Raw genomic sequence first — 23,904 nt, forward strand, 5'->3', positions numbered from 1 at the left:
AACCATCTCCACATATCATGAAGAAAACCATCTCCACATACCATGAAGAACCATCTCCACACACCATGAAGATAACCAAAGAAAATAATAGCAAACAACACAAGGTCTATTTTCTTGCTGTATTACATAACGAATAAAAATCTTGAGAAAGTGAAGAATCAAGACTTAAAAGGGATCTTAAAATCAGACATGTTTAGGAAATAATGAGACCAAATGCATTTAAGAAAAAATGAAAGTTATACCAAGATAGTAGTTAGTGGAGAGAACTTTGCACAAACTCAAAGTTTTAGTAAACAATTTTCTCTCAAACCTCCCTTCCCTAACATATATAAAAATACACAGATTTTAATACATATTGCATCAGTATCATTATTTGAAAACAAGCATGATCTTCCTTCATCATACTTAAAACCAAAATTCCCTATCCCTACTAACACAAAGTTTTAGAAAGGACAATGAAGATTGACTCTCTGACAGTCTCAGCATTTGCTGTTACACTGCTGCAACACTTAGTCTACAGTCTCAGCCTAGCAGAAAAATAGAATGGAACCCCTCTTATGTTTTGTCTTTCTCCTTTTATAGAATTCTAGAAATCTTCTTTCAATTTCTGTAATCTTCCTTTTCCGATGAAATCTGTCAATTCAAATAACTAATTCTTGGATGGTGGTCGATCTTCCTTTACCTTTTTAATATTTCCAATCTCTCATAGTTGTAATGCTCAATTCCCAAATGAATATTAGATAAAAATTTCTAATGACATACGCCATTAAAGTTAGAGTATAATACATAATCTTTCATATTCTAAATAGAGGTCCAAGGACACCTAGAAAGATTATGCAGGAGATATGTTTGTAACTCTGAATTTTTAATAATCTTGTTGATTATAATGTTTAATAACACGTTATAATTTTATTTGCTCCTTTCCAAACTTTTACTTAGATACCTATCATATATCTGCATTATGTGAGAGAGTTTACATATGCCACCTGTCATTTGAATGATCTAATTTTAAACAAGATATTCATGATGCTGGGTGGATTGGAAATAATTTTGACAATAAAAATAGGTCTAATTACAGGGGGAACAACTAATTATTGCATTGTTGGATCTTGCTGAATTTTGGATATGTTGTCACAATCCTAGTTTTCCACATTCTCATTGAAGCAATTTTGAAAATAATATTTGAGTCAAAAGTTACAGGTCCCTGTTTGAGGGCCTATATGACTGTTAGAAAATCAAAATTATAAAGTTGACAACAAGAACCTTATATTTTTCATCTTTGCTTGTATTAATTTGGTGGATTTATAACGCATTCCAGTCATCTTCAAATCACTAGGCTTGATCTCCATAATCTTGGTCTACACTTTTGAATTGAGTCACTAAACTTGAAAATATTGAGCCTGAACCTTGATTCTGAATTTGCATGTCAAACAACCAAACCACTTTGAATTGGTAAACCTCTGAACTTGACCTTAATATGAACCTTCTACCATGGAGCCTCCAATTTTGTGGGATAAAAGATTGCAATTCTAACCTTAGAAATGAATCATTGAAACCAAGCCACTAAATCATGCATGTGAACCTCTTAGAATAGATCATTAAACCTGCATGAACAAGTTGGAAAAAAAATGTGGAAGCCTTTAGTGAAGATGAAGATGGTTGTATATCTTTCTTTTGGTGTCAAATTCTGATGTAGGTACGCTTTGCTACCACTAACAAAGGTATGCTTTGATACCACTGATGAAGGGCACACTCTGGAACTCCTGACAAAGGTATGCTCTGATACCACTAATGAAGGGCCAACACCACCGTTACAAACGCACAACCAAAATCACTACAATATGGAGACAAGAGAGATGACAAAAATGCTTCATAAAGCATCCATTAATACTTGCAATTCATTACAATATTCTCTAAATGGAAAAACTCCAAACTCTTATAGTATAAGAGAGATTCGTCACTAAGAGCTTCCAACTAGAAGAGCTTACAACAAAGAGCTTGTTTGCTACACCTTGAGAGCTTCGACAAGAAATTACATCCGAAGAGCTTGATCACAAATGAACATAAGCCTTCCTTAAATAGGCACTTACACCCAATGCATGATTTATCCACAACATTCTAGAATATCCACAACCTTCTAGAATTTCACCTACAACCTTCTACAATATCTACAACTTTCTAGAATTTCCTCCTAAATACAACTAAGCACCAACATGTGGCCCAATTAGAAAATTACATTTCTTTTGTAAATCACAACAAATATTAAATGCATGATTTAAGGAACCTTCCTCAAACTTCTAAGATGCCACCTACACACCTCGATTAATAGAATGATAACTATTTTAATTACTTTTCTATTTATGCCACCTATGCACCTTGAAAATAGAAATTCCTCTTTTCTCCTTTTCTCCTATTTTTCAATTTTTATTATTTTCTTTCTATTTTCGTCACTTTCTCTTTCCTCCAATTTTTTTTCTCTCTTTTTTTTTTTCTAATAATTTAATTTTTCCATGCAAGATGCTCCTGCATCAGACTCCCTTAGTAGATAGAAAAGTGTGTCCCACACTTTGATGCCAAAAGAAAGATATACAACCATCTTCATCTTCACTAAAGTCTTCCACATTTTTTTTCCTGATGCATGATGCTCCTGCATTCGACTCCCATGGTAGGAAAATTTTTGTGAATATGGATTCACAAAATGAAGTAGCCATTGTTGATATTATTTTTATTTTCCCCTCTTCCTCCAACACATAGCTGGAACAAGTATCCGGTGCCAATATATTTCGTTATTTCTTCTTGTTCAACACCTAGTCAGAACAAGTGTCTGTTGCTGAAATTTCTCCTTTGCAATGAACTTTGTCCAATTATAACTCTCATCCTCATTCAATCTTGTTGAATTAATCACACCTGTAATAAATCCAACAACACCATACCAATCTTCCTTTGCATACCACACATCACTAACAAGATCCTCATGCAAACCATTATCAATATCTTTCAAACTCACCTCAAATTCAACATCATATAATTCATAAGAATTTACCTATTTGACATCTTCATCTTTGCTTGCCTCTTTCATGTTGTCAACAATGCATGTAACTACTCCACTAACTAAGGCACTATACTTCCCCCCCATTGCTGCAATCTTTAAATCATCTTGATCTACTTTTAGCGCACAAATATGCTTATCCTCATGCTCTTCCTCTTCTCTTTCATCTTCTTCAACTTTAGGTTCACAAATGATTTCCTCTTCATCAGCTTGCTCTTCTTTCGTATCACATGTTGAATACTCCACTAGATCTTCTTTCTTTTCTGCATCTAAGAAATTATCAACATCTCTTTTCTGGTAATGCACTCTTCATTTTTGCAACTCAGCTTCTAATTCATTCACCTACTTCTGCAAATCAACTAGCAATGCCCCTTGATTTCTTGCCCTAATTTTCTCTAGTCGAGGAATCCTTAGAATCCATCCAATCACAAAAGTCATCTTCTTCTTTCTCTTCTCCATAATCAATTCTTTAGAAGACAAATCTAGTGCAACACAAGAACCTCATGTAAACTGCCTCACAGTTGGCGATCTGTCTACACAATCAAGAACTTCTTGACAAAATTCTCCCAACTCAAGGTCTTGGTGCAAACTGCCTCACGTTCGGCGATCTATCTGTACACTCAGGAACTCTCGCTCTGATAAACTTCACCCAACCAAGGTCCTGGTACAAACTACCTCACACTTCGGCAATCTGCTTGTACACTCAGGAACAACCTACTCTGATACCACTGATGTAGGTATGCTCTACTACCACTGACAAAGGTATGCTTTGATACCACTGATGAAGGGCACGCTCTGGAACTCTTGAGAAAGGTATGCTCTAATACCACTAATGAAGGGCCAACACCACCCTTACAAATGCACAACCAAAATCACTACAATATGGAGACAAGAGAGATGACAAAAATGCTTCATAAAGCATCCATTAATACTTGCAATTCATTACAATATTCTCCAAATGGAAAAACTCCAAACTCTTATAATATATGAGAGATTCATCACTAAGGGCTTCCAACTAGAAGAGCTTACAACAAAGAGCTTGTTCGCTACACCTTGAGAGCTTCTACAAGAAATTACATCCGAAGAGCTTGATCACAAATGAACATAAACCTTCCTTAAATAGGCACTTACACCCAATGCATGATTCATCCACAACATTCTAGAATATCCACAACCTTCTAGAACTTCACCTACAACCTTCTACAATATCTACAACTTTCTAGAATTTCCTCCTAAATACAACTAAGCACCACCATGTGGCCCAATTAGAAAATTACATTTCTTTTGTAAACCACAACAAATATTAAATGCATGATTTAAGGAACCTTCCTTAAACTTCTAAGATGCCACCTACACACCTCGATTAATAGAATGACAACTATTTTAATTACTTTTCTATTTACGCCACCTATGCACCTTGAAAATAGAAATTCCTCTTTTCTCCTTTTTTCCTATTTTTCAATTTTTATTATTTTCTTTCTATTTTCGTCACTTTCTCTTTCCTCCAATTTTTTTTTCTCTCTTTTTTTTTTCTAATAATTTAATTTTCCCATGCAATATGCTCCTGCATCACATTGAACCTTTGAAACTATTGAACTAATGAAAACTGATCATGAACTGTGAACTTCCCTGAATCAACCATTCTGCACATTGAACCATGAGTCTAAATTTTGCTTGTATTGAACCTGCAAAATGGATCATTTGAACCACTGAACCATTTGAAACTACTTTGAATTAAGGTTCAAAGTGGTTCAAAAACACACATTAAAAATTTGAAAAACTATGTCCATGTAGTTACTAACAGGGGCTCTAACTGCAAGACTATTTTTGACTGAAAAAATAAAGAACTCCAACAATCTCTAGCCAAGGATGAGTGCCTTATACATCAGGAAAATAGAGTAAGCAAGAAAAGAAGACTAGAAGCTACTTGCAGAGAGGGCGGAGGGGAGCAGGGAAAAACCAACCAACAAACAAACACCTAAACTAAAACATAGCAACAACAAACCAAAATAAGAAAAGCTAAACTATGCACCACAAAAACTTATTTACAAAATAGGCTAGCTACCTGTACCTCTGAGAATGCATTTATTTTCTCATGGAAACTCATTGACTAGTTTAGAGAAGTACATGCTTGTGTAGAAGAGTGACTGATATGCAAAATGCACTAGCATTAGTAGACATCTTGTGGCAACTGCAAGGATGAATTCAACAACCATGTGCTATAGGAACTCTTGCTCTTTGGGAATACCAACTTCATCATAAAAATGACATGCCTTCCATTCCACTTGTGTTTGCTGCAACATGATAGGAGTAAAATGTTGTACCAAAGTATGCAATTTCGCTTCATCAAAATTCATGGATGTTTCAACTTGTGAAGACTTTTTATTATTAGTGCTTATTGACAAAATCAAATAGTGCATAGTTTGTCCCACCACATTCTTCAAAAGATATCCTTGCTTCATCACTACTTTAGATCATAAGCATTCCTTTTGTTGTGGTACATATGAAAAAGATTCAAAGAGAGAAGTGTCATACCCTTCTTTGCTATTTGTCTGTTTTTGCTCTTGCTGATACACCATATCATGCTGATTAGAATCAATAACAAAGAGTGTATTGACAACTTTAGAAGTACAACCTTGACATTTTGGAAAAAGAGCAGCTATTGATAACCCTTAATTTGACTCATATTCAACAAGTTCTTCACTTCCAACTAGTACATTCAAGCTGGTCACTAGTTTGTCTAATCGAGCAACACACTCCTCATCATTTTCAATAGTGAGTAGCAGAATCTTCTCATCTTTAAACCATTATCTTTAGCCAACAAGGGTTCTTAAAAATCTTTATCATAAAAAATAGTTAGATTCTAAAAAAGAGAAACATTGGAAGTGGATTTGGTTTCTTCTAGAACAAGCTTCTTCTTTGTAGCTTCTTCATTAATGTAGTGTTGTTTTCCACAAAGGTATTCTTTCATTGGTGGAGCCTTCGTAGATTTTAGACCACTAAAAATCAAGGCATCATCCAACCTGATTGTTTCCTTTTGCACGTCTACCAAATTTTGCAATCTAAGGCGTTGTAACCAGAACTTGACTTCAACATCCATAGCAACAATAAAGAAACATACCTGATTACTTTCATTGGGTTGGTGGACTAGAGGGATTTTACCAACACTCTAGTTAAATCTATCAATGAACTCCCTCACAGATTCATCTTCTTTCATCTGAATCTGAATAAGATTTATCAACAATTGATAGGAATCAACTGTGGGTTGAAATCTCTCAAGGAATCTCCCCCTAAGATCATCCCAAGTTGTGATACATCCATCTTGTAAATTCTAAAACCATTCCACAGCTATTCCCACAAGGCTTTGAACAAATAGCCTGATAAACACATCTTCTTCCTCCACACCAAGAATCCCACATGCAACAGTAACTGCTTTGATGTGATCAGTCGGATCTTGTGTTTTGTCTCCATGTAACTTGGGAATGTATTCCCATGATCTCTTTGGTAAGGCTAAATATCGGGCCAAGGAAAATGGTCCAATCCGAGCCCCCCATGTTGTGTTGTAATTGCCACCATAACACACACTGGAACTCCAAAGACAAAGATTCAATAGGTTCAAAATGTAGAGTCGCCAATCTCCAGCACAGGAAGATAATCACAAAATTGAGGAAGCAAATGTTTGGCACTTAAATCTTTCATTTGTTCCCCAACAGAGTCAGCAAAATTAGTGAACAGATTTTCCTCCAAGAAAGTGCATGCAAATACAACCCTAAATGCCCAAGTGAGAGGACTAACTAGCACCAACAGTTGGATAGGTTATCATTGGATTGATAACCTTCCTCTGAATTTTATTGGGTACAGCTCCCTGTGTGAGATATTCAGTGAATTAAGTATGGATTCTTTTGACCAGAAAGCACAAAAGGATTTCAAACATCTATCCGTAAAAATGATGTAGATGCGAAAAACCAAAATAACTGAAAATAAAATAATAGCAAACAACATAAGGTCTATTTGCTTGCTGTATTACATAATGAATAAAAATCCTGAGAAAGCGAAGAATCAAAACTTAAAAGGGATCTTAAAATCAAATATGTTCAGGAAATAATGAGACCAAATGCATTTAAGAAAAACTGAAAGTTATACCAAGATAACAGTCAGTGGAGAGAACTATGCACAAACTCAAAGTTTTAGTAAACAATTTTCTATCAAACCTCCCTTCCCTAACATGTATAAAAATACACAGATTTTAATACATATTGCATTAGTATCATTATTTCAAAACAAACATGATCTTCCTTCATCATACTTAAAATCAAAGTTCCCTATCCCTACTAACACAAAGTTTCAGAAAGGACAATAAAGATTGACTCTTCCATAGTCTCAGCATTTTCTGTTACACTGTTGCAACACTTAGTCTACAGTCTCAGCCTAAAATAGAATGGAACCCCTCTTATGTTTTGTCTTTCTCCTTTTATAGAATTCTAGAAATCTTCTTTCAATTTCTATAATCTTCCTTTTCTGATGACATCTATCAATTCAAATAACTGATTCTTGGATGGTGGTTGATCTTCCTTTACCTTTTTAATATTTCCAATCTCCAATAGTTGTAATGCTCGGTTCCCAATTGAATATTAGATAGCAATTTCTAATGACATATGTCATTAAAGTTAGAGTCTAATACATAATCTTTCATATTCTAAATAGAGGTCTAAGGACACCTGGAAAGATTATGCAGGAGATATGTTTGTAACTCTGAATTTTTAATAAGCCTGATGATTATAATGTTTAATAAAACATTAGAATTTTATTCACTACTTTCCAAACTTTTACTTAGACACCTATCATATATTTGCATTATGTGAGAGAGTTTACATATGCCACCTGTCATTTGAATGATCTAATTTTAAACAAGATATTCATGATGCTGGGCGGATTGGAAATTATTCTGACAGTAAAAATAGGTCTGATTATGGGGGGAATAACTAATTATTGCACTGTTGGATCTTGCTGAATTTTGGATTTGTTGTCACAATCCTAGTTTTACATATTCTCACTGAAGCAATTTTGAAAATAATAACTGAGTCAAAAGTTATAGGTCACTATTTGAGGGTCTGTATGACTGTTAGAAAATCAGAATTATAAAGTTGACAGCAAGAGCCTTATATTTTTCATCTTTGTTTGAATTGATTTGGTGGATTTATAATGCATTCCATCCATCTTCAAATCACTAGGCTTGATCTCCACAATCTTGATCTACACTTTTGAACTGAATCACTGAACTTGAAAATATTGAGCCTGAACCTTGATTCTGAATCTACATGTCAAACTGTCGAACCACCTTGAACTAGTAAACCTCTGAACTCAACCTTAATATGAACTTTGTACCACGGAGCCTCCAATTTTGTGGGATAACAAACTACAATTCTAACCTGGGAAATGAATCGTTGAAACCAAGCCACTAAATCGTGCATGTGAACATCTCAGAACAGATCATTAAATCTGCATGAACAAGTTGGATTGTTTTGAACTAGTTTGAACTGCTTCGAACTTCAGTTCGAAGTGGTTCAAAACTTTGCACTTAAAGTTCAAACTGTTGAACCTTTGAAATAACAAACTCATTGAGCCTTTGAAACTACTGAACTGACAAAAACTAATCATGAACTGTGAACTTCCCTGAATCAACCATTTTACACATAAAACCATGAGTCTAAATTTTGCTTGTATTGAACCTATAGAATGGATCATCTGAACCACTGAATAATTTCAAACTACTTTGAACTAAGGTTCAAAGTGGTTCAAAAACACAAATTAAAAATTTGAAAAATTGTGTCCATGTAGTTACTAATAGTATCCAAGCTATCCATGACATCATGATGAAAAACCATCCTCTAACATGAGAATGAACCAAGGCATCAAACCATCAAGAAACTCAAAGTGCACATCATGAGCTCCTCAAAAGAAACCAAATAACCATGATCCTTAACCAAGAAGATATACCAGCATAACCAAATCAAGAATCCAAACCAATGACCATTAAGGATGTACCTATATATCCAATCATGTCATGCCAAAATATTTGACACCATGATTACATCCATGAACTGAGTATCTGACTTTCTATATGTCCAACCTGTCAGCATAAAATAGTTAACCATAATCCTCCACCATGACTATACCTGGTAACAACATCTCATCCCTTCTACATGAATACAAATCAACAAATCATGTGACTTAGGACATAGACAACCCAAATCCAAGCCACCAATCTGAATATGCATCAATAATGAAAGATCAAAGGGAAAAGACAACCCGTATCCATGCTATAAATGCAACCTATAAGTATAAACCACTTACAACACTACACAACTTGTAGATTTAACAATTCATCATACATATCTAAACCAAATACTGATAACTATATCATCACGAGACCAATCTGAAATATGAACTGAGTATACAATGATATCAAATTTAAATCTCCAAAATATACAATGTCATTAACTCACTATTCTACCATAGTCAATATATACCATAAACTACTCAGATTAATGTATCACCAAATGAATCATGTCAAACCTACACCAAATCTGAACTAATGTATAGAGCTCTCTAAATTCTTTCTGTTGACTATTTGAAGTCCAAAAACTAACTTTGTATGCCCAAGTTATGCCCTAATTTGTGCTCAAAATAATAACATCTAAATTTTGGACTCTTAAAACCTAACAAAATGTCAAAATAATAGAACCAAACCTACGCCAACTTCTAGAGCTCTGAATTAGCTTTCCAATGCCTATAAGAAGTCAAAAATTTGATATCTTGAGAGAAAGTTATGGTTGTTTTACTACGACAGTCTTTTTACCATTTTTCCTTTTTTTTTTTTTGTGATGAAAATTCTGACAGGATTAAATTTGACGACTATCATGGGCTAAAACTAAAAAGCTCTTTCATTTCCTCTAAACATGCCAAATTAGGGCATATTATATATCAAAATTTATGGAAATGTCAACCCAGATCCAATGGTGAGGTCTTTTTTTTACCTAGGAGGTCATTTCTGCAAGCTCCCCCTGAAACCCTCATTTATATGAAACATCTGAAAAAAACCCTTTTGTCCAACAATTTCACATGCCCAAAATTTTTTAACATCCCATCATAACAACGAACCCAAAAAACCTCAAATCTGCAATAAACAACTCATATATCTTGCCCTTTCTTTTATCCTCTCATGCATACCCATGGATTCAATCTAGGGTTACAACAATAAAACCATAGCTCTGATACCACTTGTAAGGAAACTTGCAAAGAAAAATATAACCTTTCCACATAACCCATAATAGATTTGAAATAAACATGCAATTGAAATCCACATGCAAGAGAATAGACAGCATACCCACAAAAATTGTGACACAAGATATACCATAGGAAACCCTCATTGAGGGAAAAAACTTAGCCTCCAAAAGCATCCATCACTATGTATTATCCAACAAAAATATCATTGCAATACAACCATGGAAGCCTTCAAAACCATAGGCACAATTAAGCAATCTATATGAACAAGCATGAATCCACATGTCCCATGTCATGCTTCCAACTTTCACAAATGCTCCCTTGGCTAACTTGTCAAGCCTTGTCCTGCTTGACTCTTTCCTTTTTTACCTTCTGCCTTGTCACACCAACAACTACCCTTATGTCTGCTTATCTAATAACAAGTCTCACAAAATCACCAAGTGGTATTACATAAACCATGTGCTACCTAACCCATTGACCCCACATTTAATATTGTAATTTTAATTATTTTCCCCAATATTAAATAATTACATGAAATATTATTACAATGTTACAATACAACTCATCAAGTATATCCCTTAGGAATATTTACATGTTGCGTCTCCATCTAGGTGCAATATTACATAATTAAATAAAATAATACAATATAACAATATTATGCAATGTGTGTAACACCCATTATATCAACATGGTTCACAACTTTTGTTTGTCCACCAGTCTTTGGATGATGGGCTCAACTAAACTTCAAACATTTCTTCAATTTCTTTCACAATATATTGTAGAAATACCCAAATAACTTGGTATCTTGATCGAAACCATACTCTTTGGGAGACCATCTAATCTCACCACTTCTCTAAAAAATATCTCTGCCACATGAACAATATCACCAGTCTTCTTGCAAGGAATGAAATGTGTCATTTTTGAAAATCAGTCAACCACCACAAATATTGAATCATGCCCTCATTGTGTCCTTGGTAAACCAAGAAACAAATCCATGCTAACATCTTCCCATGGATTCTCAGTTACAAGTAATGGTTGATATAACCTTGTATTTTGCTTTACTCCTTTCACCATCTAACATACTCTACAATACTACACAAACCTCTTTACATCTTGCTACAAATATGGCCAATAATAATTCTTAGCAACCAAAGCAATGATCTTATCTCTACCATAGTGCGAGCCAATCCTCCACTATGCTTCTCCTTGATGAGATTTTCTCTCATGAAACTTCTTAGAATGCACAATAGACTTTCCTTGAATAACATATCATCTTGGATTATGAAGTCCAACCACTTTGTTCAGTCAAGTGTAATAGGTTCTATACAAGCTTTTCAAGCCTCACCAAAATCAGGATCCTCTGGATACAATTCTTGAGTTCTTTAGACCCAACCACCTCAATCTACATTTCTGTCAACAAAACTTGTCTTCTACTAAGAGCATTTGCAACTATGTTAGACTTCCCACTCATGTGTTTCAAAACAAACGTAGCTTTGCAAAAACTCAACCTATTTCAAATGCCTTTTATTCAATTTTTCGTGACTGTTTAAATATTGTAATGCTAGATGATTAGTATATAAAACAAATTCCTTAGGAAGGAGATAATGTATCCACTTCTTCAATGCCTAAGCTATAACATAAAATTCATGATCATAAATAGAATATGTTCTTTTGGCATCATGCAATTTCAACTGAAATAAGCAATAGGTCTACCTTCTTGGCTCAAAACAACTCCTTTTGTAGTACCATTAGCATCACAGTCTACTTGAAACACATTATTAAAATCTAGAAGTGCTAAAACAAGTTGCTCTATACCTTTCAGTTTCAATAGATTAAAACTCTTATCTGCACCTCTACTCCACTTAAATTCTTTCCTATCTCCTATCAGTGTTTTAGTCAAAAGTCCACAAATACTACTAAAACCTATGATAAGTTTTCTATAAAACCTAGCTAGTCCATGAAAAGATCTTACCTTTGTTGCACTCCTTGGAGTAGGCCATTCGAGGATAGCCTTCACTTTCTTAGGGTCCATTTTTAGACCTTCTACTGATACTACAAATCACAAGTACACCAACTCCTTCTTTACAAAACTACACTTCTTCACATTTGTCAGCAATTTTTTCTCCCTCAACTTGTCAAACACCTTACAAATGTACATCAAATGACCCTCCAATGTCTTACTAAAGATCAAAATATCATCTAAGTAAACAATGACAAAATTACCTAAAAACTCCTTCACTACCTCATTCACGAGCCTCATAAAAGTTCTCGATGTATTGGTTAGCCCAAAAGGCATGACCAACCACTCATACAATCCTTCCCTTCTCTCAGAAGTAGTCTTCCACTCATCTCCTTCTCTGATGCGAACTTGATGGTGCCCACGCTTCAAATCTATTTTTGTGAAATACACAACTCCACTTAAACAACCCATAATATTATCCATCCATGGAAATGGAAATTTGCACTTGATTGTGATCTTGTTGATAGCTCATGAGTCTGTACACATCCTTCATTCCCCATTCTTCTTAGGTGCTAATATAGTTGGTACAACACATGGACTCAAACTCTCTTGAATCAACTCCTTCTACAATAACTCATGAACTTGTTGATGCAGGAGCATCCTAGGTTGCCTTGTTATCTTGCTCATTTTGTTCACTCTTCATTAACCGAGTTACCCAATGTACACCAAGTGACTCTTCATTAACCTAGTTACCCAGTGTTTGCCAAGTGACTATTCATTAACCTAGTTTCCCAATGTTTGCCAAGTGACTCTTCATTAACCTAATTACCCAGTGTTCACCAAGTGATTCTTCATTAACCTAGTTACCCAGTGTTTGCCAAAAGATTCTTCATTAACTGAGTTACCTAGTGTTCGCCAAGTGACTCTTCATTAACCTAGTTACCCAGTGTTTGCCAAGTGACTCTTCATTAATCGAGTTACCCAGTGTATGCCAAGTGACTCTTCATTAACTGAGTTACCCAGTGTATGCCAAGTGACTCTTCATTAACCTAGTTACCCAGTGTTTGCCAAGTGACTCTTCATTAACGGAGTTACCTAGTGTATGCCAAGTGACTCTTCATTAACCTAGTTACCTAGTGTTTGTCAAGTGACTCTTCATTAACCGAGTTACCCAGTGTATGCCAAGTGATTCTTCATCCATTGAGTTACCCAGTGTATGCCAAGTGACTCTTCATTAACTGAGTTACCTAGTGTATGCCAAGCGACTCTTCATTCATCGAGTTACCCAGTATACACTGAGCGTCAGCATTTGAATGTGATTTCTGTGAGCTGACTTGCAAGATTTATTTTGTTTGTGACATTTATGTTAAGATATTTTCTTGGGATGTGTCCAAACTGTTGTTGGGTCAACCTTCCTCTTATGTAATATTCTAGAATAATCTATAAGCCATTTTGGCAAGTATATATAGAGTGTTTAGGCTTAGAGTTAGGTAAGTTTTTGGGAAGAAGATTAGAGAACAAAACTAAAAGTGTGAATTTGTAGTTGGATCACTAAATGTGAATGTATTTGTAATTGGCCATAACCCAGAAGGCCTTATAGCTAGGCATGTATGAAGATATTTTGATGAATCAATAATATTATTTCACTCTTCTTCCTCCCTTGGTTGTTGTTCTTTGTGTTCACTTCCGTTGTGTTAACTCTTGCAGGGTGGTTTGAATAGCTGGGTGAGCCTTTAGCCCTAGTTATTCACCTTTTTCTTGTGTCAGTTGGTATTAGAGCTTGAGGTTTGTCCTTGTGGAGATTGGATCATGTAGAACCCTAATTTGGATTTGGTTGTAGGGTGGTAGGTATGTGGATTTGACCTATAACTTGTAGAGGGTTACGATCTTGCAGGAACTTGATTTGTAAAGATGGTTCATGGTAGAGGAAATAATGTTGATAATGCTATATTAGATCAGTTGAGACAAATTGCAGCCAGATTAGATGTAGTGGAGACAGCCTAGAGGAGAGGAGCACATCTTGATGATGTAAGTGACGATGAAGCAGCATCACCAAACCATAATCCAGAACTTGAAGAAGATCAAGATGAGGAAAGATTGTTGCAAATATTGTCTAGGGAAAATTCAAAGCTTGCTGTAGAAGTTGTTCCTTATGATGAAAAATTGGACACCAATTCTGTGTTGGATTGGATCTCTGATATGGAGAAGTTCTTTGAGTATGAAAACACTCTTGATAATAGAAAGGTGAAGATTACAGTCACTAGGTTGAAAGGTCATGCATCACTATGGTGGGAGCACTTACAAACTGATAGACAAAGGAGAGGAAAGGAGAAGATCAGAACTTGGCCAAAGATGGTGAACAAGGTAAAGAAAGAATTCCTTCCTGTTGATTACCAAGTTAGCTTGTTGAGAAAGATGTAAAATTTGAAGCAAAAATACATGACTGGGAAAGAGTATACTGAGAAATTCTACAGACTGGACATCAGATCTGGACATGTGGATGATGATGTTGAGAAAACTGCAAGGTACATTAATGGATTGAGATATGGAATACAAGATGAGATAAGTTTTGTGAAGTTGGAAAGTGTGGAAGAAGCATACCAATATGCCTTGAAGGCTGAGGAGATCTTGACAAAGAAGCATGAACAAAGACAAAGAGGTAGAGGTGGAAGATTCCAGACAGGTAGAGGTAGAGCTTATGGTGAAGGTGGCCGATCTAAAAGTTTTGTGTAGGATAAAGGAAAATCTAAATGGAAGAATTATGACAAAGGCAAGATCGAATGGAAAAGTGGTAATTCTTACCAAGGAGGCACTAGTTCTTTTTGAGGAAGAGGTAATTCCCGTTCTAGATGTGGATTTCATGGTAATCATTTTAGATGTGGTAAAGAGGGACATAGATCTTTTGAATGTAGATCCTCTGAAAGTAGGCAAGGTAACAGAAATGTTGTGATTCAAGAAGATGATGAGGGTTCACCAAGTGGACCTGAGGTTGGAGAAAATTTGATGGTGAGAAGAACTTTATGTAATAAGGGAGGTGATGAGGAACCTGTTTAAAGGAGAAGTCTTTTCAAGACAAGATGTAAGATGGTTGGAAAATGTTGTAAAGTGATCATTGAAAGTGGAAGTTCTACAAATCTAGCATTAAAAGAGTTGGTTACAAAGTTGCAGTTGTAGAGGATGAAATATCCCAAACCTTATCATGTTTCATGGATCAAAGATGAGCATAAGATATTGGTAAGTGAGCAATGCCTTGTGAAGTTCAAAATTGGATATTACTTTGATGAAGTTTTGTGTGATATTATGCCCATGGATTGTTGTCATATTTTGTTGGGTAGACCTTGGAAATATGATAGATATGCTGTACATGATGGAAGATTGAATCAATATACTCTTTGGGTAAATGGGAAGAAACAAACATTGTTGCCTTTGATTGAAAGTCCAGATGAGGTTAATTGTATTGCTATAAAAATTTGCATGGTTAATGGGAAACAATTTGAAAAGGAAATGAAAAAGAATCAAGTCTATTTTTCTATAATTCCAAGAGAACTGAGTTTTGTCAATGGAGACCGAGTGCAAGAAAATAGTGTTAATCGAGTGCTAGTCAGTGGTGACCGAATGATAGATGGTAGTATTGACCAAGTGCCAGAAGAAATTGTAGAGTTGTTGAATGAGTATAAAGAAATTATTGCTGATGATATTCCTGATGGTTTACCTCCAATAAGAAGTATAAGTCATTGTATGGATCTGATCCCTAGAGCTAGTTTTCTAAACAAAGCACCATATAGATTGACACCTGCAGAGAATGAAGAACTTAACAGACAAGTGCATGAGTTGTTGCAGAAAGGTTTGATCAGAGAAAGCTTGGGTCCATGTGCTATACCTGCTGTATTAGCACCTAAAAAGAATGGAAAATGGAGAATGTGTACTAATTCTAGTTCCATTAATAAGATAACAGTGAAATATAGGTTTCCTATGCCAAGGATGGATGACATAATGGATTGTTTGAGTGGAGTAAAGTATTTTACCAAGATTGATTTGAAGAGTGGCTATCATCATATCAGAAATAGAGAAGGTAATGAATGGAAGACTGCTTTCAAGACAAAAGATGGTTTGTATGAATGGTTGGTTATGCCTTTTGGTTTGACTAATGCACCTAATACTTTCATGAGGTTGATGAATGAAGTTCTCCAAAGATTCTTGGGTAAGTTTGTGATTGTTTATTTGGATGATATTTTGATATTCAACAAGACTAAGGAAGAACATCTTGAGCATATTAGACAAGTATTGTAGAGGTTGAAAGAGGACAATTTGCTAATTAATCTAAAAAAGTGTTCTTTTATGCAAGAGGAGATTGTGTATTTGGGATTTGTGATTTTAGCTGATGGATTGAGGATGGATCCTGAGAAGGTTAAAGCAATTTTGGAATGGACTACACCTAAGAATGTGGGCGAGGTAAGATCATTTCATGGTTTGGCTAGTTTTTACAGAAAGTTTATAAAGAATTTCAGTGCTATTTGTAATGCTATGACTGAAACAATGAGGGGAGATAAAAATGAATTCAAGTGGACACATGGAGCTGATAAGAGTTTTGAGACTTTGAAACAAAAGGTTGCTAAATTACTTGTATTGGCTTTACCCAATTTCAACAAAGTATTTCAAATTGAATGTGATGCCAGTGGTAATGCAATAGGAGCTATATTAAGTCAAGAAGGTAAGCCTGCTACTTTCTTTAGTGAAAAGTTGAATGATGCTAAAAAGAAGTATTTTGTGTATGATCAAGAATTTTATGCCATTGTTCAAGCATTGAAGAAGTGGAGACATTGTTTGATTCCTAAGGAGTTTGTGTTGTATACTAATCATAAAGCTTTACAATACTTGGGAAGTCAACATAAATTGAATCAAAGACATATGAAGTGGGTTGAGTACTTGCAGAGTTTTACATTTGTGATCAAGCATAAGAGTGGAGTTACTAACAGAGTTGCTGATGCATTGAGTAGAAGACATTCTTTGTTGACTAAAATAAAGGTTGAAGTTCTTGGTTTTGATGAAATGAAAGAATTGTATGATGCTGATCCTAATTTTTCTGAGGTGTGGAGGGAGTGCAGAGCACCAAATCTGATAGACCACATAAGTAAGTATGATGAATATTTCATTCAAGAAGGTATGTTTTTTAAAGGTATTCATTTGTGTATTCCTAGAAGTCCTATGAGGTTGAATTTGATTAAGGAAAAGCATATTAGTGGATTAGCTGGACATTTCGGAATTGATAAGACATTGAGTTTGTTGAAAGAGAAGTATTATTGGCTACAAATGTATAAGGATGTTCAAAAATTTGTAAAGAGTTGTGGAGTTTGTCAAGTTGCAAAGGGAGCGAGTCAAAATACTGGTTTGTATACACCTATTACTATTCATGAGAAACCTTGGACTGACATTAGTATGGATTTTGTTCTTGGATTGCCTAAAACAGTGAAGGGGTATGATTCTATATTTGTTGTAGTGGACAAAATGTCTAAGATGGCTCATTTCATACCATGTAAGAAGACATCAGATGCTGAGTATGTTGCTGAACTTTTCTTTAAAGAGATTTTGAGATTGCATGGATTACCAAGAAGTATTATTTCAGACAGAGATAGTAAGTTTGTTGGTTATTTTTGGAAGACTTTGTGGAAGAAGATGGGTACTGAGCTGAAGTTTAGTTCTACATTCCATCCACAAATAGATGGACAGACAGAGGTTGTGAATAGAAGCTTGGAAAATCTGCTGAGATGTTTAGTTGGGAATAAGCCAAGTAATTGGGAGATGGTATTGGCACAAGCTGAATTTTCATATAATAATTTTGTGAATAGGAGTACAGGGAAGACACCTTTTGAGATTGTTACCAGAATGCATCTTAGAGGTATATCAGATTTGAGAGATGTTGCTAGTGAAGAAAAGAAAAGCATTGCAGGAGAAGAATTTGTTGATTTTATGGAGTCTTTGCATAAGGAAGTGAAGTTGAGGTTGGAACAAAGTAATCAGAAGTATAAGGAGAATGCTTATTAGTCTAGAAGACACTATGATTTTCAAGCTGGTGATGAGGTGATAGTTCATCTAAAGAAAGGAAGATTCCTAGTTGGAACATATAGTAAGCTGAAGATGAAGAAATTTGGACCTTGTAAGATCTTGAAGAAGTTTGATAGTGGTAATGCTTATGAAGTTGAGTTACCTAATGACATGGATATATCTCCTATATTCAATATTGCTAATTTGTATAAGTATCATGAGTCAGATGATGAAGTTGTTTTATTAGAAGATTATCCTAAGAAGTAGATTGAAGAAGTTGAACATATATTGGATCAGAGAGTTGGCAGGAGGACAAGAGGAAAAGATTACTATGAATATTTGGTAAAGTGGAAGAACAGGCCTATTGAAGATGTTGCATGGATTTCACAATCTAAGTTGGATTCCACTCAAATTGTGACATCTCAATGATTCGGGAGAATCATTCATTTCAACCCTAGTTGTCTGATGCAAGAGCATCCTGGGTTGCCTTATTATCCTACTCATTTTGTTCACTCTTCATTAGCTGAGTTACCTAGTGTACGCCAAGTGACTCTTCATTAACCTAGTTACCCAGTGTTTGCCAAGTGACTCTTCATTAACCTAGTTAGCCAATGTTCACCAAGTGACTCTTCATTAACCTAGTTACCTAGTGTTCACCAAGTGATTCTTCATTAACCTAGTTACCTAGTGTTTACCAAGTGACTCTTCATTAACCGAGTTACCTAGTGTTCACCAAGTGACTCTTCATTAACCTACTTACCCAATGTTCGCCAAGTGACTCTTCATTAACCGAGTTACCCAGTGTACGCCAAGTGACTCTTCATTAACCGAGTTACCCAGTTTATGCCAATTGACTCTTCATTAACCTAGTTATCCAGTGTTCACCAAGTGACTCTTCATTAATCGAGTTACCTAGTGTATGCCAAGTGAATCTTCATTAACCTAGTTACCCAGTGTTCGCCAAGTGACTCTTCATTAACTGAGTTACCCAGTGTATGCCAAGTGATTCTTCATTCATCGAGTTACCCAATGTATGCCAAGTTACTCTTCATTAACTGAATTACCTAGTGTACACCAAGCGACTCTTCATTCACTAAGTTACCCAGTGTACGCCGAGCATCAACATTTGAACGTGATTTCTGCGAGCTGACTTGTGAGATTTATTTTGTTCGTGACATTTATGTTAAGATATTTTCTTGGGATGCGTTCAGACCATTGTTGGGTTGGCCTTCCTCTTATGTAATGTTCTAGAATAATTTGTAAGCCATTTTGGCAAGTATATATAGAGTGTTTAGGCTTAGAGTTAGGTAAGTTTTTGGGAAGAAGATTAGAGAGTTGAACTAAAAGTGCGAATTTGTAGTTGGATCACTAAATGTGAATGTATTTGTAATTGGCCATAACCCAGAAGGCCTTATAGCTAGGCATGTATGAAGATATTTTGATGAATCAATAATATTATTTCACTCTTCTTCCTCCCTTGGTTGTTGTTCTTTGTGTTCACTTCCATTGTGTTAACTCTTGCAGGGTGGTTTGAATAGTTGGGTGAGCCTTTTGCCCTAGTTATTCACCTTTTGCCTGCGTCACTTGTTTGTTCAACCCTTCACTTTTTGTTGGTGTCACTCTCTATACTATCTTGTTTGGAAAGTTGGCTCCTAAAATCAAGTCCATCTACTAACTAATCTTCCTCACTAGGGGTAATCCATTAGGTACATTATCTAACACAATATCAAGAATTCTCCCAATAAATCTAAAATTTCTACAGGTACCTCCTCTACTTCTTCTTTACCATCTATACGGATCACAAAAAAACACATATTCTCATGCCTCATATCCTTGAGAAACTCTTTTCTTTCCAAAAAAGCATATTTTGGCAGTACTACATACCTTTTCTTCTTTCTTCTTTAGTGGCTTCAACTTATGTTTTACTTTATCCTTTATTAGAGTATAGGTATTTACACTCCCATCATGTATAACATGCCTATCAAACTATCATTGCCTACCTAACAACATAACCCAACAATATATGATATATGTCTATAGGTATTTTATTACATAGTACCTCATCATGGTAGCTTCTGATCTTAAACTTCACTAAGCATCGCTCATTGACCATGACCTTGTGGTCATCCTACACCTAGGCAATATAGTATGGATATAGGTACTTCTGCCTCTTGAGATTTAACTTCATGACCATCTTTTATAACACCATATTGTTAGTTCTTCTACCATAAATGATCAGATCAGAACACTTATCTTCACATTTGCACCTTTTGTGAAAAAAAATCCTCTTTTGATCAAGTTCATTCTCACCACTCAACAAGACTCTTCTGTTGACTGGGACTTCTTTTTTAACATCTTTAGAATGTGATGATTTGGCATCTTCATCAATATGCACTATGCTAGCTTGGTCTTCATTTCTTCTATCATTCCTTCCTTAGCAATGGGAATGCTCAAATGTTCTATGCCCTTCTTCTTCGCAATGAAACCATTTTCCACGGAAACCTCATCTTCCAGATCCTTGCCCTCTACCTCTTGCTCTTTGATCTCTATTGTTTTGATCATGGAAACGATTGGAATTGTTTCCCTTTTGACTTCTATTACTTTCCTCATCCTCATTCTTTTGATCATCATTTCAACCTCCATGAGATTTTTTGCCAAATCTTCCACCTCGACCTTTTCTACTATTTTTTTTATCAAACTTATTGTTCAAATTTTCCTCAACTCTTAGGGGAAATTAGTATGCCTCTTCAATACTAGTCATTTGAACCAGACTCATCTCCTCCTGACTAATTGGCCTTTACCAATTTAAATAACAAGAAACTTTCTCCTTATCAACTTCCACATGGTTAGTTTTGATGAGAACTCAACATAACTCTTTAGTATATTTCTGAACTGATCTTCTTGCTTGCTTCGACCCTTGCATTTTCTTCTACAAATTAAGCTCATAATCTATAGGAATGAGTTATCACTTTAATTTAGCTATCATCTAGTCCCATTTGGTATTTTTGTTCTTCCCTCTTCTATTTCCCTCCAAATGAATCTCCTACCACCAGATCTTTGCATAACCCTTTAGCTTGGCTTTTGCAAATTATACCCTATTTGAATCTTCAATATCTTCATACTCAAAGTATTCCTCCAATTCATTGATTCAATTGATCAACTCCTTTGTGTTAAGATTTTCCAAAAATGCGGGAACCTCAAACTTAGGTCTTTTTCCAATCTTGGAGATGGTCTTTAAAAGTCTCTCTTTTTTTGGGTTCAAAACTACCTATTCTTCAAGATTTCCTTCTTCTTCTTCTTCTTCTTCATCCTCACTTTCATCTCTTATGACAAAATTTATTCCTCTATGAATTTGTTCTTCCAATACTTGCATCTATCTCTAGAGGGCTCTAAAACCCTCATGCATAACACCTACAACCCTTCCACCACACTCTCTTCACGGGGGCATTTGTGTGCTCCTGCTGAAACCCTAAAGTGAATTTCCTAACAATCAACAATATGTCCACACACTTAGCCCAAGCCATAGTCCTGGTGCAAACTACCTCCCAATCGACGATCTATTTACACACTTAGAAACTCCCACTCTGATACCACTTGATAAAGGGTGCTCCTCTTAATACCACAACAAACAACATAAACATAGAACAAAACAAATTGCAAGAACAAAATATGGGCTTCTTATTATTGCTGCAAATATAGAATTATAGTATAATATGAAAATGCACATGGGCACCTTCCGTACAATAGTTTCTGAGATAGAGTTGTGACTATCACCCAAAAGTGCTCTAGGTAACCTATGGTTCTTCCTTATATAGACACTTTTACCACCTAGGAAGGTTCTAGACACTAATCCCTAACCCTTGAGGGCAACTAACCTTATATTATAATATTTGGTTACACTTTATTACATAAGATTGACTCAAGACAATTTGCAACTTACATTTTTCGATGGGTCCACTTCTGGAGACCATAATTAGCAAATTGTTCACCCAAAGGGCTATTATAACCCCATTTCAGAATCCTCGACTAGTGATTTGCAATAGCTATTGGTGCAAACATTTGTTAAATTAGATTACACCTTGTTTTGGAGCCATTTAGGCCTTCATCGTTGGACCTAAAATTTGGATAGCCAAAATTCATATAGAAAAATCTATAATAATTACATAGATACATATGATGTGACAAAAAAACTCATCTAGCAGGCTCATATGTCAGAGATGAACATCTGTATACGAGATTAGAATAATTTGGGCACATAATACCAACTTACTAAAATTAGTAAGCTCTCACAAACAACTTTGTACACGAAGAACCCTTATTAAAAACACAAAAAATAGAAAACTGGAAATAGAAATATTTTTTGGTGATGCAAGATTTCCCTTACACCCAAGATGCTCCTACATGACAAACCCTAGGATCAAGGTCGACCCTAACTAGTCCAAGTCGACTTGGTCCAAAAGGAGAGGACAAGATATCCACATAAAGATTAGGTAGATGCCATAAGGAATAAGGAGGAAAGTGGAAGGAAACATGGAAAATAGAGCACCAATTACAAGTCCATCCATGATCTAGGAAGTCATTATGGAAAGGGTGCTAAAAGGTCTTAAAAGGCAAGTGCATCCATTTTAAGACAGTACAACACTTATTGATCCAATTGATGTCCTAATTAGTAAATGGTCTTGCTTGTACAAAAAATGCTTTAATGAATAAATCTTAGCTTGAAAGTAATTATACATTGACATTTAGGAATCCAAAACACACACAAAACAAAACCTCTTAAATTTTCAATGTTGATATAGTATTCATAATTTCCTTTAAAAAAAAGTCATGGTCATGGTTTGCATATTGTACCAATTCTAGATTTAAGTAACTACTTTTTGGAAATATTTGTTTAAGTTAAGTTAATCCTTTGAGTGTTTGGGCTATGCTTATATGCATCAGGTTAGAAAAGAGAAACTATTATGTTTAATGCATGATTGTATATATAATATATGGTTGTGGGTGTGATTACAATTATATTATCATTTTATATAATTGTAAGGATGCATTCAAAACTACCCTAAATTATTTAGATTAAGGCAAAAAAAGGTTTTGAAGGGACCCGAAACCCTTTAACAATAGCTAAAGATCAGCATTAAGCACCACCAGGTTTTACAAGGAGTATTTTGATGATCAAAACTATCCTATGCATTATTATCATATAAAAGTTGACATCCCAATAAATTTTACCATTGAATAATAGTTGAATCAATTAATGATATTGTTTTAGGTTAAAAAATTCTTATGTTTTAGATCTCAATAATTTTTATCATTATATAATGAATGAATCAATCAGAGATGTTAATTTAGGTTAGTAAATTCTTAAATTTTACAATCATCCTATTTCATATTTATATTTTTACATGTTTCTTGCAGATGGAGGGTAAGAAACAAAAATAAATCATTTTATCCCTAGTTGTGATACTAAAAGATATTAAATTATAAATAATAATTGAAGATAATTATATTATATTCTTCTCAACACTAAAAGCTCTATTTGTATTGATATAGTTTAATACATATTATCTAG

The sequence above is a fragment of the Cupressus sempervirens genome, chromosome 7 (genome assembly GCF_028749045.1).
Source record: "Cupressus sempervirens isolate cs-2001-9-10 chromosome 7, ASM2874904v1, whole genome shotgun sequence".
In the NCBI taxonomy this organism is placed as follows: Eukaryota; Viridiplantae; Streptophyta; class Pinopsida; order Cupressales; family Cupressaceae; genus Cupressus; species Cupressus sempervirens.